This window comes from Vigna unguiculata, chromosome 8, assembly GCF_037176805.1.
Source record: "Vigna unguiculata cultivar grain cowpea cultivar isolate G323 ecotype 2 chromosome 8, ASM3717680v1, whole genome shotgun sequence".
Taxonomy (NCBI): domain Eukaryota; kingdom Viridiplantae; phylum Streptophyta; class Magnoliopsida; order Fabales; family Fabaceae; genus Vigna; species Vigna unguiculata.
In genome coordinates this window covers 38,929,658-38,946,428 of record NC_140799.1, presented here as the reverse complement: position 1 = coordinate 38,946,428, position 16,771 = coordinate 38,929,658, and the positions used below count along the sequence as shown (strand labels likewise).

The window sequence follows — 16,771 nt, the reverse complement described above, 5'->3', positions numbered from 1 at the left end:
ACTCTCTCTCCCACATTTGTAAAGCATAGTTTTCTTTTTCTCTCTCATAAAACTTCTTATAATGGTTGTTTATAAATAAAAAAATTATATTTATCAATTTAATAAACATGATATTTTTCATCATATAATAATTTAAAGGTTAATAAATTTTTTTGGTTCTTAATTTAGATTTATAATTCATTTTGATTTGTATATTTGAATTTAATTTAATTGAGTTTTTATTTTGGTTAAAATATTTTTTTTGTCCCAATTTTCATCAAGTTTTGTCAAATAAGTCATAATTTTGGTTTTATGTTCAAATAGGTCCAAATTTTCGTCAATTTTGTTCAATTTGGTCATTTTTTTGCTAACACCGTTTAAATCATTAACGGCTATGAATAATGACTGCCACATTTTTTAGAGTAAAATTTAAGTTTGTCAAAGTGTCAAAATTTAGTATAATACATATGTTGGAAATATTCCAAGTATGAGTCAGCACATTGGATAGAATAGATAAAGTTAAACGTTGTACAAGATGAAATACTCATAACTCGATTGCCTTAAAATTTTGGAATAAAAAGTGGTGTCGAATGTTTTATATGTGTAAGACCAATGTCATGTATACATAATCATAATATCTCAATCATTATAACCCGTATGATAAAATATAAATTCAACAGTAATATTAGAACCAATGATTTTGAATGAGTAACCGCATAACCATAACGAAAAAGAGGTCATCATACACATAAAAAAAAGACCAATATCACATACATATATATATATATATATATATATATATATATATATATATATATATAATCATAATCCCTCAATGATTTTAACCATCTTATAAAATATATAAACCCAAAAACATATAAACACCTTAAAATAATGGATGTCTTATTAAATTCTTTATCTTTTTTTACAAATAGTAATAACTCAATTGAATTTAAAAAAAAGAAAAAAAAATAAAAAGGAAATCAATTTTGAAAAATCAATATGATATAACAAAAACCAGAGATAACTCCAAATGGATCAACATCACAGATTGGACAATTTAAGTTTGGCAGTGAGAGAGACCCTTGTGCTAAAATTGACTCCTTACCAAATTGTCTTTATTAAATATGCACATAAAACACTATAAAAAAAGTATTCCACGTTAATTTCAATCACAACCAGCACCACATTCAGACGTTTAAACCTATTTTGTCTGCATTTCAAATGATCCTTTTTGAACACAAAGGGGTTGCATGATTGCATGATTAGAACAGACACAACACAGAAAGAAAGAAAATAAAATAATTATATTCAAAAACAGAGCATTGAAGTCACCTGCAGAAGATGCTGTAGCCATAGATTTCAGTAACATACAATAAATATTCTCTGATACGAAAACCCTCCATTAATCATCTTCAATTGGTGGACACCCAGCACCATTCTCAACACTTTCACTTCATTTTGGATCTTCTTCAATTTTGGGACCATTATTACACGTTTTAATTTTCTAAAACATTGACCAACACAATTTGATTTCACAGTAAATAAATTATGCAGTATCTGTTTCACTTATACATGCCATGCTTAAGTTATTTGTGGAGATTTTTGTTATGCAGTGACAAAATAGAAAAAGAATGTGAAATAGATGTTTTTGGAGGAAAAAGAAGAAAAGAAGACGCGCATGGGTTGGCGCGTGAGGTAGCGTGTCAACGAGGACACACGTGTAAGGGGCCAACCCTTGTTTGGTTTTTGTCCAAAGTGCCATGATTGTCACGTGACGTACAAGGGATTCAGATAAGATTCTGTGAAAAAATTAAAATAAAAAATGAGCGAAAAACAATGCTATGTTCCCCAATTACAAAACTGCACTTACTAAAATATTACTCGTTTGGATAATCTTATTAAAGAGAAACATGGTATCTTTCTTTTGGAAAAAGAACTATTTTGCATTCTATTATTGGCTCTCACCCATCTTTAGAAAAAAAAAAAAACATGCTTTGTTTTTAGTTCAATTGTGGTACTAGGTTACAAAGCTAGTTAAAGATGAAAAATGAAGGATTGAAAATTTAAAATTTAAAATTAAAATTCTTATACATGATGTATTTCTTAATTCAGTTTATTGTATTGGTTTACTAAATTTACATAAAATTGATTTTTTTTTATTAGTTAGTTATGTATAATATATGATGATAATAATAATAGGTCAAACAAGTTGGGATAGATTGCCTACATGGGTTCAGTGAGTAGATTAACTATCCTAACAAAAGGTTATTAATTTCAAAGGTACTAATATAATTAACATAATTAAATATTATATTAATATTTTATTATAAATTTATTTAAATATTACATTTTATTAGTGTTAAAGAAATTCAGTTTATAATATTTTAAAAGATTTATATAGAATAAACATAAACTTTGAAGATTTAATATATAGTTTTACAAGTGAATTGTTGAGTTTTTTCATGTTAATAATATAGTTATAGTTTCATGTTAATAATATAGTTATAGATTCATGTTATTGAGTGACAAACAATTAAGAATGTTTATGAGAAGAGATAATACTCAAATGTAAAATTATCTTTTTCTTTTGCAAAATGTTAAACAATTTTCTCTTCGTTATGTGTTTATTTGAGTAACACTAATGAAAATTAAATATTTTCATGTTTTTCAATGTGTTTATTTGAGTAACACTATTGAAAATTGAATATTTTCATGTTTTTCAATGGATTTGAGAGTACAAATTTGCACAAGTAATAATTATAAAGGTTTAATTAATAATTTGATCATAATATTTAAATTTTTGATTAGTTTTAGTTTATGTATTTATTTTCAACTCAATTCAATTGATTATCTATTTTAGTTAAAAAAGTCGAGAAATAGTTCAACCCGCCTGACTCGCCACCAAACTACATCACATACTAACTTGTAGCCCCTCTTCATTCACCCACCCACAACAACACATAGACCAAAAGAGAAGAATCTTACTCCTTCCCACCTTATTGCCCTATTTTTGTAATGTTATTGAATGATATATTGATTTACAACATCATATCCTCATACTTAAAAGAACACATTAACATAACTAAAAAATAGAAATGAAATTGAAATGACGAAAAAGATAAGTCGCATGTTTGAGGAGGAGGAACCCTAACGACGACTTCAATTTAACGGTGACCCAGTCCACTTTTACACTCCTTGCACATCTATGTTTACTCACTTCAACAAGATGAGTGTAAAAATAAAAAGGGTGTGGGTCAACCCGTCAGCCTGTCTATTGGCGGGACAAATTAAAGTTCTCAACCTGTTTTTAGATATCGTGTTGGCTCGACCCAACCTAATTTAAATTGAATTAAACGAGTCAGATTGACTCGTTTTGACAACCTTGATGTAAATATGTATATAACACATGTTTCCATCAATAATAACAACAATAATACAATATTATAATAAGAATAATACAAAGTTAAAATAAAAATTGAAATTCATAATAAAGTGAAGCATACCTTATGTTCAAATTCATTCATATCCAAATACTATTTTCAGTATAAAACTAGTTTATTATCTATGTGAATTATATAATCCTTACTTAGAATATAACACAACACCGTGAATATATATATATATATATATATATATATATATATATATATATTCATAAATATAATTACTCACATGGGTAAACAAGATCAAATCAAATAAAATTTCAATTACAAATAATACTAAATATACGTTTGTATATGAGTATGGATAATTTTTTTATTGATGTTTATTAAATTGTATAAACATGTATTATTTCATTTTTTTTATGTGTCAACGTATTATCATCACATCTAGAAAACAACCATTAACAATTAAATTAAGTTTACATCAAGTTAATTAAAATTATATCAATCATATTTATTGTCTATCAAAAACACAAAGAAAATAATTAAGATTTACTATAGATTATATGACTTTCAAAAGATCTAAATTTAAACTTTGAAATTAATATATGTTATCATGATATACTTGACCATCAAATAGCCTAAATTATAATCTCAATTGACAACAATTGTAATCTTAAGTGACAACTCATGTACGAGACAATAACTCCTCATCATTTATTGAGTTTTGGTGACTCTTTACTTATCTAACCAAATAACATTACTTTTCAACATTTGAAAATTTCGTTTATACAATTCAAGTTATCATTTGGACAGCCTCTCAATGTATATCTAATGACATAATACTTATATTCATGCAATTCAATATCATTTAGCACGGGATAGAACAATTTAACTATGATTATATACATTTTAAGCTTAAAAAAAAATGTAAACAAATAAAACATGTTATACCACTTAACCAACGTCTCTTTCCTTCAACAACGTACTTTCATAAATTTTACTTACTATCACATATCATTTTAATTCATAAAATAAATATATTTTTTTTTAAATATATTTTTAATTTTTAAACTTTAACATGAAATTAAAATTAATTTATGTCACAAATTCTAATATTGTTTCGTCTCTAGACTTAAAAAATGTTCAAATATAATTATTTTATTCCAATTAACTTTTTTAAGTGTTAGTCTTAAACGTTTTGTGTTAGAACATACAAAACTTTAATATTACTAGTAAACATACAGGCGATGTCGCGTCTGTGTATCTGCATTTTTTAAATTTTTATAAGGTCAATAATATTTATTTTTAAAATATATATAATAAATTTTAAAATAGTTGTTAAATAAAATAACTATTTAAAAAAGATTTTTAGAATAACTATCAAAATAAAAAAAAATTAAAAAACGGTTAAAGAAAAAATAATTATAAAATAATTAATTTTCAAAATAATAATTAAGGGTAAAATTGGAAAATGAAAAGTGGACACAAAAAGAGGAATCTCCTTTTTATATATTGTTATAGATTAGGTTAAAATATTATTACATTTATTTTTAAAGCTTTTAAAAATAAAATATATGAAAATATACGAGTGAGACTGGAAAACTGATTGTTGCACCCCTCAAATTTCAACCTGCACCCCCCATATATATGAAACGTCAAAACTAACCTTATGGATTGGCCACACAAGAGTTGAAAAACGATGATGTAGAGGAAGAGGAAGATGAAAAACAAGAGATTAACCTCCCCCAATGAAGAATTTTACACTTCTACAGTACCTTGTATTGAGAAACACAATCATACCTTCGGATCATTCTCTTCGAACACACATCCACTATTCCGGAATATGTTTTTCAAAACACAAATTCACCGTTATAGTCGTGGAATTAAGTTTTCGGAAGTCACGTGAATTTTTTAATTCAATCACAACTACTTCCAAAATCATCTTTCCGAAATGCTACATTACTATTTCAATCACAACATCAAATAAAACAATCACGAGCAAAACGGTGGCTCAAACAAATGATGGAGTGCAGATTGAAATTAACGGGGTACAGGAAGTAGGAACAAATTTCAATTTTAAGTTTAAAATGTACAAACAAATTTAACATTTTAAAAAATAAAATAATGGATACCACTTAAACTATGGTCAATCAGATGAGAAACTCTATGCCATAGAACTTGTTTTGAGTCTTTGTAAAATACATGTTATATAGTTTTTAGTTCAAACGCGTTATTTAATTACAAATTTAATTAAAGATGATAAATAAATAGTTCAATTTAACTTAAATTTCTTATAGAAGGTGTATTTTAAATCTACATAGAATTGATTTTCCTAAAAATAATCACGTAAATGACATGTACAAACCTATCCATGAATAATTATGAATTAATAAAAACAAACATTATAAATAATAAGATAATTTAAATAAATAGTGTAATATACAAAATAAACAAATGAAATGAAATAAATAGAAAACTCATCCTATTTAAAAAGTAATAATAAAATTAACGAATTAACTTAATGTTATGAAAAATATTATTATGTTTCATTATTTGAAAAAAGTGTAACGTGTTGTAATATACTACCCAGAGTAGTCGTTCTTTAGATTTACCCAATCAAACTAATTAAATTGATTTGAATTTTTAGTCCAATTAGATTCAATTTTAGATATAATTAGTGCAATCGATCCGAACTAAATTGATTTGAATTTTTAGTCCAATTAGATTCAATTTTAAATCTACTTAGTGCAATCGATCCGAGTTAAATTAAATAATATTTTAAGTTGACTTAATGTAAGTGAATCGCAATAAATATATACTGTTTTCATCATGTGGTAAGAGATCAAGTATATTTATTTTTTCTTAAAAACATCATTTTTCCTCCTTTTGTATCATTTTGTATCATGACGCATAATTGCATATTTCCGCAGAACATTAAATTTTGATTTAGCTTAGATTATGTACAGAGAGTTGATGAATTTGAATCTATATAAATTAATAAAATTTAATTGTTTCAAATTTTTCCCTTAATTCCGATATAAACATACATTCTTAATACTACCCAGCGAGTGGAAATATTTGGATTAAATTAAAAAAAAATAAGGGAAGTATTTTTCTTTTGGTTTTCAAATTATTTAAAATTTTATTTTCTAATTAAAAGAGGGAAACTTTAAATAAAACAACTGTATTATTTATAATTTTAATTGACATATGTTTTTTTTTATATTTATATAGATAATATAAATAAACTGACATATCTATTGTAGCATTTACCATTAACATCAATTTGGACGAGAATAGATCCGGCCCGGCCCGGCCCATAAAGTGATATATAAATATATTCGGTCAGTGGCAGTGAAAGGGATTACTCTACATCTAACTGAGGGCGCAATTGCTCCCAGAATTCTTTTTTCAGACAAAACAACAAAAATAAAATACTCCTCAAATCCCAATTTCCCAAACCCTAACCCTACCTCTTCCACCGCCATGGCCAAGAAACGAAAGCTTCGATCCTCAGACCCTGAACCCGCCAAACCCATCGAGCCACAGCAACAAGACCAAGAGTCAGAGGAACAACTCGACCAGCAAGAGCAACCCAATCCCGAACCAACCCTAGAAGACCCCAACAGCATGGCCATCGACGAACCAACAGAGGAACAGCAGCAAGAACAGCAAATCGCCGAAGGTGAAGAAGAGGAAGAGGAATCAGAGGAGCAACAGGAGCCGGAGCCAGAAACCCTAGAAGAGCAACAGGAGCCGGAAGCCCTAGAAGATGCGAACCACGCCGAAGCAAACGGTGCTGGCGAAGAAGGGAACAATGAAGAGGAAGATGAGGATCTCAGTCTTGAAGACGAGCCCGTGGAGAAGCTTCTTGAACCCTTCACGAAGGAGCAGCTGCATGCTCTTGTGAAGCAGGCCGTGGAGAGGTTCCCTGAATTCGTCGAGAGCGTACGCCAGCTCGCCGATGTGGACCCCGCACACCGGAAAATCTTCGTCCACGGCCTCGGCTGGGACGCCACTGCCGAAACCCTAACTTCCGTGTTTGGGAAATATGGCGAGATCGAGGACTGCAAGGCCGTCACCGACAAAGTCTCTGGCAAATCGAAGGGTTACGCATTCATTCTTTTCAAGCACAGAGATGATGCTCGCAAGGCGCTGAAAAATCCACAGAAGAAAATTGGAAACCGTACAACTTCTTGTCAGCTTGCCTCTGCTGGCCCTGTGCCGGCGCCTCCTCCGAACGCCAACCCGGTTTCTGAGTATACGCAAAGGAAGATATTTGTGAGCAACGTGAGTGCTGAGATTGATCCCCAAAAACTGCTTGAATTCTTCAAGCAGTTCGGGGAGGTTGAGGATGGTCCTCTTGGGCTAGACAAGAACACTGGGAAACCTAAGGGTTTTGCCCTGTTTGTTTATAAGACTGTGGAGAGTGCTAAAAAGGCTTTGGAAGAGCCTCATAAGAACTTTGAGGGCCACACGTTGTATTGTCAGAAGGCTGTCGATGGTCCCAAGGGGAACAAAGGGTATCATCAGTATCACCATCAGCAGCATTCCCATCATCACCACCATCACCATCATCAGCCTCATTATCAGAGAAAGGAGAAGAACAAATATTCCTCTGGGGGAGGTGGTCCGTCCCATGGCAGTGGTCATTTGATGGCCCCTTCGGCGTCTGCTGTGGGGGGTTTCAACCCGGGCGTGCCGGCTCAAGGGTTGAATCCTGCTCTTGGGCAGGCGCTGACGGCTTTGCTTACTAACCAAGGAGCTGGGTTGGGTCTTGGAAATCTGCTTGGAGGGCTTGGTGGTGCTCCCGTTAACCAGGCGGGGCCACCTGCCCCGTATGGGAATCAGCCTGCTATGGGATATGGGAATCAGCCAGCAATGCAACAGGGATACCAGAATCCTCAAATGGGTCAGAGCAGTGCTGTCAGACCCCACCCTGGTGCTGGCGCTCCTTACATGGGTCATTAGGTGAGTGCATCCTTTTGCTTCTTTACAATGCTTTTTGCTGTCTAATGTATGACATAATTTATATGATAGCATGCCAATTGTTGAATTTGAAGGCTCCTTTTTAGAACATAGATATGAAAGATTTGGCAGTAATGAGATTAGTTAACTCATATTCAGGAGGAGATGAAATAATAAGCTTGATTCTCTCATAAGTGAGAGCACGTGTTATGCCAGTTGTGTTTGGTTGCATTGCACGTGAATCAGTTATGCTTTCTATATATTTTGTTTTGCAGTTATCCTCCTGTCAATATCTAGGTTGACGAACTACTTTTGACGTGTATTTTTTAATGTTTCAAATATAGTGACGCTTCAACATGATGAATGCTCACCCTTGGCTGTTTTATATGTTGGGACTGAATACTTGCTCTTGTTGAACTGTTCTGAATTAATTACCATTGAATAATTTTCTTTTATGATGTGATTGAAAATGAACATGAAAATTTCAACTCATAACTCTTTATTCTATTTATTCCGTGCTCCATTTACTTCAAATTTTTCTTGATCTGTTCATCTTCTTTGAGTGAACATTCTCGGGGTTTGCGTATAACTCTTCTATTGTCTGCTCTGCTCATTTTTTTTATTGTAAAAATAATGACTTTGGTAGCAACTTTTTAAAATTTTATAAAATATAACTCTTGAAAACCCAGTTTTGCAGTACAAGAGGTATGGCCTTCTATTATTTTATTTTTGTTCGAGTTTCCTGTAAAGATATTGGGTTTGGATTTAGTTTTTTTACTCATTGTATTCAATGTGCAGATACCCTCATAAGATGCATCAATCATTTAGTTTTGGACTCCGCTGATTCTTCTGAAGTACCAGGCACTATTCAAATGCATCTTTTAATTTGTAATTTTAGCTACTATTTGATTACTAAAGAATCAGATTCTGAAACCTGTATTTTTTTACTTCTTATCTTAGTAGGTTTCCCCCTGACATGTTTTTCAAATCTTATTATACCTCAGATTCCTTTATTGGAGTATTGAGGAACGGTGAATTTTGGGGCAGAGAAAACTGTTATAATAATTTTCAAGTGTGTTGTGGACTTTTTTTATTTACCTTTGTGAAGCTTAACTGGCACGAGTACAACTAACTTGTTTTAATTGTGTCTTGTGGCATTCAGCCTTGATTTGTGGACCTCTGCATTCTTTTTAAGAAGTATAAAGTTCCTATCCTTAAAGGGAAATATACTATGGGGATTTGATGGTACTTACGTTGTCATTTTTAATGGTTCTGTTATTATGATTGAGTTGCTTATTAATTCTTGTGTATCATTTTAATATCATTTGCTTCTTCTGGATTCTTCCCCAAACAATTTTTTCCCTAGGATTTTCAAGGCCTTTAAAGTGAACAAAGTATGCTGAAAATAACATTAAACAAGGTGTTGATTTTTTCAAGGATTGTCTTTTGAACATCCTTCCCCAACTACTTGTCCCCTTTATGCATTTTTCTATATTCAAAGATCTTGATTGTGAAAACCATTCTTCCCCCTTCCTCAATGAAGGATTTAACAGTTGAAGTGAATTGTTGTCCTTCCGTCATCTTTTTACCCCGTTTCTTCTGGAAATAAGCCCTCAGCTTTTTGGGTGCACAGTAGTTTGTTTTCTACATCTACTTTATTATTATTACTAGTGGAGATTTTTTTTGTTTAATTTTGTTTGACAACTGATCTAGGGTTGTCATACCATACACTATTTGCTTGAGGGTTGGCTTGCTGACATATAGGTCCTTGCCACAACCAAATGCTTGAATCTGTTTCTAACTTGTGTCATCTGCATCCACTAACGGAGCTTGGAACCTTCCATTCACTTCTTTGGCAAGAAATGGCCACACTTGGTGGGTGGGTTGGCTCTCACTGTATTCAAGTGTACCGGGGTTTGGAGTGAATGTCATAGAAGATCAGATGGGTGCGATGGTGTTATCATCTTTGCAGTTATCCATGGGTATGATCTTTTCTTTTTGCTATAGATTGCCTAGGAAAGTTAAGTTCGGACACCTTCCTTCTTTTTCACTTACGGAAGCTTATAATTGATTTCTGAAGAGATTCGTCTTATATTTCCCAGTTGGGCTTCTGGGTTTCGGTTGGGAGTTTGAAATTATTTTTTTACGTACAGCCTGCTTGGTGAAAGACCCACTTTGATATATTTTTCGTCTTTGGCGAAGGTTAATATCTTTTGAAGTTGCAAAAGGAAAGCATTTCATAAAATTTTAACACCAATTTAAGTCGTTTTGCAAAAATATATTTTGAAAATATTTTTTCGTCTTTGGCGAAGGTTAATATCTTGTGAAGTTTTGCGAAAGAGAAGTATTTCATAATTTTTAACACCAATTTGAGTTGTCTTTCAAAGATGTATTTTGAAAATGTTGTCATAAGTACTTTTTTTTATTGTGCGAAGCTTAAGCGCTAATGCAATACCAAACTGGGCAAATGCTGCACTGGAGTAATATTTGCTTTCTGTTTTTATTTGCGCTATAATGAAACAATTTTCTCGTAAAGAACTAATTTTATGGATGCTGCTTAACTTTCTGGATGTTATAATGAAAGCATACTGATATTGATCACACAGCTTGACAAGGCAGTTGGCACAAGCGAGAACTGCTCATCTGACTCAAACAACCGGAGGTATTATATGGCGACCAAGAAGATTAGTGATAATATTCGGAAAAAAAAAACTTAATGTGTTGTTAAATTGAGCTTCGATAAATTTGGGGTGGTTGATCTTGGACGAGGTGTAACATTTGTTTTATTTGGAAATTCGATGTTTCCTCCAACACTTGGTCTAACCACCGATAAATTAGTCATTAAGATACTTAACTCCTGATGATCGACAAAGATATGCAGATTTTAACTTATTTTTGTAGCTATTTGGTAGATTTATTTAAACAATTTACCTATAATAGTTTTCGTTTGTGTGCTTTGACTTTGTCGTATAATTTGTCATTGGGATTGAAGCAGTTTTAAATTCAATTTTCCATATCGGTATGCTAAATTTTACATCTGGTCACGGCTGTTATATCGTTAAAACAAATGTTTGCATTACTTGGTGAGAGACCACTAAGGCCAGAGTTTGAATAATCCATTACTGTTTAGGGGAAATTTTGAAAAATACTTTACCTGAGCATGTTTGTGCTGATGTCTGCTAACTGTTACAAATTGTCGTAGCAATGTTTCTGGAAATTATGAGTAAATTATACAACGTAGTTCTTTTACTTAGTTTTACGTTTCTTCATTATTTGTAAAATGTCGTAGATGATTTAACTGAAATATATTTAAAACAGTAATTTAAAAACAATTTAAAAATAAATTAAATATAGAAGATACAATTTTAAAAATATAAATTCAAGTAAAAATATCTTAAAGTAAATTATGAAAATTTAATTTAATTTAATTTAATTTTTTAGTATTAGCTATTTATTGGTTTTAATTGATTATGATTATTATATCAGAGGATAAGTGGATAGGGTAAAACTGCAACTTTTTCTAGGCAGATTTGCGGAGGAAGTTTTCCAAAATATAAAATCAATTTTAGAATTTTTAACATTCACTTTTCCACTTTTATAGCATTTTTTGCATCTCTTATCTTTTCGTCCGTATAGACCAACAGTAAATATTTTGAAATATGTATTCCAGAATTTGATCAGTTTTGCTTCTTAAGAGAATAGTGAAACTGTTTAAACAAACTATATAGATCTTATAGATCTTCTTATTTTATTAAAATATTAAATTTTAAAAAATAAACAGAAACAAATATTATAATTCTATGCATTCTTTCCAATATACTTATCACCTTAGCAGGAGGGCAATGGTGTAGACATCAAAATAAGGCCATTATTATTGTAATACTGTTTTTTCGAGATTTTTTCTACATTTTCATGGCTTCTTCCTCCTGCACCTCCGTATATTTAAAAGTTATAGAGTATAATTTTATTTTTATTTATAATTTCAAAATACAAAATTTTATATTTTGAATTGTATACATTAAAATACAGAATAAAAATTCAATGTAAGCAATGGATGTGGAGTCCAAGGGCAACAATAGTCAAAAAACACAAAACACGGAATGAGCAAAGACATTGAGTCTCCAGACTAGTAGGACTTCGACCTGCAAAAGTCCGAAGTTTTGGTAAGCTGGCCTGGGTTCGTGTTATCTTATTCATAAAAAAAAGTTTGCATAAACATGTATTATAAATTTGTATTTGTGTATATTAATTATTTTTTTTAGAATTTTGTATGAACGTTTTGAATTTTTATATGTTTGAAAAAGATAAGTATTATGTATTTTGTAATGTGTTAAAATTTGAATAATATATCATGTAGATCAAAGTACAAATATAAATATGATGAAAATATTAAATTATCAATATATCATCAAATTTCTTAGAGTTTTTGTTTAATTTTGTGAACTTGTTAAAATTTTCTTATTTATTAAATATTTAAAGTTTTATCATAAAATTTTTTTTTAATAAGTGGTGGGTCTGCACTCGATTCAGAATTTTTAGCCCTTTTGAAATATTCAATCATTTTCTTTTTGAAATATTGTTCAGAAAAAATATATTATGCGCATAATTTTTATATATATATATATATATATATATATATATATATATATATATATTGTGATGTTTTATATTTTGGACTATTGAATTTGAATTATTATAATTTTTGCTGTACACAACATTTTTAAACATGTATTATGTCACCTTATAAAATACTTTTATCTTATTTCTTTTTGATAAAAAGTTTGATTATTTACAGTTTGCAATATAGAATTCTTTTTCAAATATACATGGGAATTAATAAAAATACAAAATGGCACTTTTGTGAGTTCGCATTTTCTTATGCTATTTTAATTTAATACTATATCAAATTTAAGTTTATATATTGTTATTTGGAAAATATGTATTTGTTACTTTACTATATAATGTGAACCAATGTGTGGACTTAATAACATACTTTCATCCTATTTTTTCCAGTTTATTAAGTTGTTTTTATAATGGTTGTTATCAGTTATGAACAGAAGTACTTGCAGTCCGGTATTTGATTTTGTATTTTTATAATGATGTTTTATAATTAATTTATACTTAAAAATATACTGTCGTTATTATTTTATTCACATAATGTTTTATTACATAAAAATTAAAATAATTAAATATATTATTTATTATAATTAAATTGAAATCATGTTATAATAAAAGTGGTAATTATATAAAATCAAATGTTTTAACTCTTGTACGTAAAAGTTAAGTGCCTTTGAAATATTATTAAAGGTAAGGTAAGAAAATAATTTATTCTGAATAAGATTATAATCTTTAAATTTTAGCATAAAATTAGAGTTTGTCATTAATATAATTTGATTTTCAAATTTTAAATAAGATTAAAATCTTTAAATTTTAGCACGAAACTATAATGTATCATTATCTCAAATTTTGATATACTTGATTCTCAAATTTAAAAAAAGAACATTTATAATTATTTTATCTAATTGTGTTAGTTTTTTTTAACATGTCTAATAACATTTTATGTTAACATTTTAGTTATTTATATTTTTAACACATCGTATCCTAAATGTCAAAATATTGTTTAATACTTTAAAATAATTAATATTATATATTTATTTTTAAAATTTGAGACAAAAATATATCAAAATTTTGGTATAGATAAATTATAAACAAATTACAATTTCGCGTTTTAGTTGAGAGAAGAAACAAATATTTAACCCAATTAATTTCTATATATAAAACTGGATAATTTTTTATATATATATTTTGGGAAAGTATAACATCTAATTTTTAGAAATCTAACTCTGAATTTTATATTAGATATAAAAAAAAGATTTCAGTAAAAAAATAAAAACTATAAATTTATTATGTTAAGATTTTTAGTTAAAAATATTTTCACAATATTTTATATGAATTTGATTATAACTCCCCACATTACTTTTATCATCAATATTATTAATATTATTATTGGTGGTAGTGGTGTAAGTAAATAGGAGTCATAATAAAATGTTGGATAGCATCCAATCTCGTAAAAACCTTATTTATTCTCCAAGTACTGGTTTGCAATTAGAGATGGCAAATAAACCCGTTCCCGTGGGTATTGTCCGAACCCGTCCCTGTTTTGATGGGGAATCCCCGCATTGACTGGGTATGGGTATGGGTATGGGGAATCCCCGACTTTTTCAGTTGGGTATGGGGATGGGTATGGGGATGTACATATACCCGCCATAATACCCGTCCCCGCCATATCTCCATTCTCGTTTAAAAAATATATATATATTTTTTTTCTATTTTTTTTTCTTTTAATTATTTCATTTGTCATGAAACTCATTCTCATCTCCAATATATTTTTTATCTTATCATAACCTTTATGTAATTATGTTAAAATGATGTATGTTAATTAAAAAAAAATTATGCCTCACATTTGAATATTTATATTATTTTTTAATATTTTTATTTATTATAAATTTTCCTTTCACATGAGAATGTTTATACTCTCAATTTAAGATAATATAAAAAAAATTCTTTACTTATTATTATTATTATTATTAATTTTTGTTTAATTTGAAGAACTCTTTTGTTTCATTAAAATAATTTTCGTTATTTTTCAACCATTAAGTATATATGTTGATATTTGAAAAGTTTTCTTAATTCTCTAAGATATTTTTTGTCTTATCATACCTTAGTTATACATTTGATTTCCTTTGTGTGATTTTTTTATAGTCTCTCAAATTATTTCTAAAACACACATTTGTTAGTTTTTTAATATTTTTATTTATTGTTTTTATTTTCATCATTTAGAATAATATTTCGATATATTCTATCTAATTATTTTTTATTTTATAACTCATTATTAATCATAATGTAATTTTTTCACTTTAAATTCTGTTTGAAGTGGTTAAAATTATATATATATATATATATATATATATATATATATATATATATATAATGATATTTAGGAATAGTATATGATAATTCACTACAAGAAAAACATGAAATGGTGACTGATTTAGTCAGTAACCCATATCAGTCACTATTTTTCGTCATTGATGGTAGTAGTTGATTTATTGTCTGAATCAATGACTAAATTAGTGACCGATTCAATGATCGAATCGAAACTTGATTTAGTGACCAATTTAATTACTAATTTATTTGTAATTTAATGACAAATTTTTTTGTCACTAATGATATTTCTATTTAATTTTAACCACTTCAAACATAATTTAATAATTAGTTCTCTAAGGTATTTTTCATTTTATCATACCTTAATTATACATTTGATTTCCTTTATGCAATTTCTTTCGATAGTCTTTCAAATTATTTCTAAAACACACATTTGTTAGTTTTTTAATATTTTTATTTATTGTTTATTTTCATCATGTAGAATAATATTTCGATATATTCTATCTAATTATTTGTTATTTTATAACTCACTATTAATCATACTGTAATTTTTTTCACTTTAATTGTATAAATAACTTTTATTTACTACAATATAAAAATTTAATGTAATTGCTATGAATATTTTTTTGTCACTATCCAACATATATTGAAGTTCAAAAGATACAAAATCTATGTCAAAATTTTATTATTATGTTTATTATTTGTTCTTTGTGTCATTTTGATCAAGTGATGTATTATAACTTTTATTAGTGTATAAAAAAGAGATTCATTATAATTTAAAAAATTGAAGTAAACAAACATTTAAAATATATTTTAATTTGAATATTTGTTTTCCTTTTATTATTATGTTTATTATTTGTTCTTTGTGTCATTTTGATCAAGTGATATATTATAACTTTTATTAGTGTATAAAAAAGAGATTCATTAGAATTTAAAAAATTGAAGTAAACAAACATTTAAAATATATTTTAATTTGAATATTTGTTTTCCTTTTATATTTTTTTGAAATATTTTTTAATTTTATCAACTAAGTTCATCAATGTTGTAGTTTGCAAATTTAATAAATGTTTTGGTTCACCTGAAATTTTATTTGGTATTCTAATATAAAATGTAAACAATTATAATTTATTTTAAGGTATTTGGCATCGAAGAAAATCCTCCTAATATTGAATATTTCATAATATTATGTTTTCTTTACCGTAATTTTTTTTCATTTATAAAAATTAATATTGAAGTAGTTAGAACACGGGTACGGGTATGAGTACGAGATTATACCCGTTACCCGGTGGGGATGGGGATGGGAAAAAAGTTTGATACCCGTTAGGTTTGGGTATGGGGATGGGGATGAATTTTTTATGCGGGGATGGGTATGAGATAGCGAAACCCGTCCCCGCCCCGCCCCGTTGCCATCCCTATTTGCAATGATGTTCCATACATCACTCAAGTTAAAATATTTTAAAATTTAAAACCAAATATTAAAAACTTAAGTT

General features: G+C 28.7%; 1 pseudogene across 3 annotated transcripts; it reads left to right on the top strand.

Moving 5' to 3' along the window:
- Positions 1 to 6,724: 6,724 nt before the first annotated feature.
- LOC114195263 (UBP1-associated protein 2B pseudogene) lies at positions 6,725 to 11,240 on the top strand (annotated as a pseudogene). 3 transcript variants are annotated; one of them, XR_003606462.2, is made up of 3 exons: positions 6,725 to 8,339; positions 10,101 to 10,318; positions 10,943 to 11,240. The product of XR_003606462.2 is annotated as a UBP1-associated protein 2B pseudogene, transcript variant X3 (transcript). The 3 variants fall into 3 exon arrangements; XR_003606461.2 differs by having other exon boundaries at positions 10,050 to 10,318; XR_014984163.1 differs by lacking the exons at positions 10,101 to 10,318; positions 10,943 to 11,240 and adding an exon at positions 9,135 to 9,433 and having other exon boundaries at positions 6,726 to 8,339.
- The last annotated feature ends 5,531 nt before the right edge of the window (positions 11,241 to 16,771 follow it).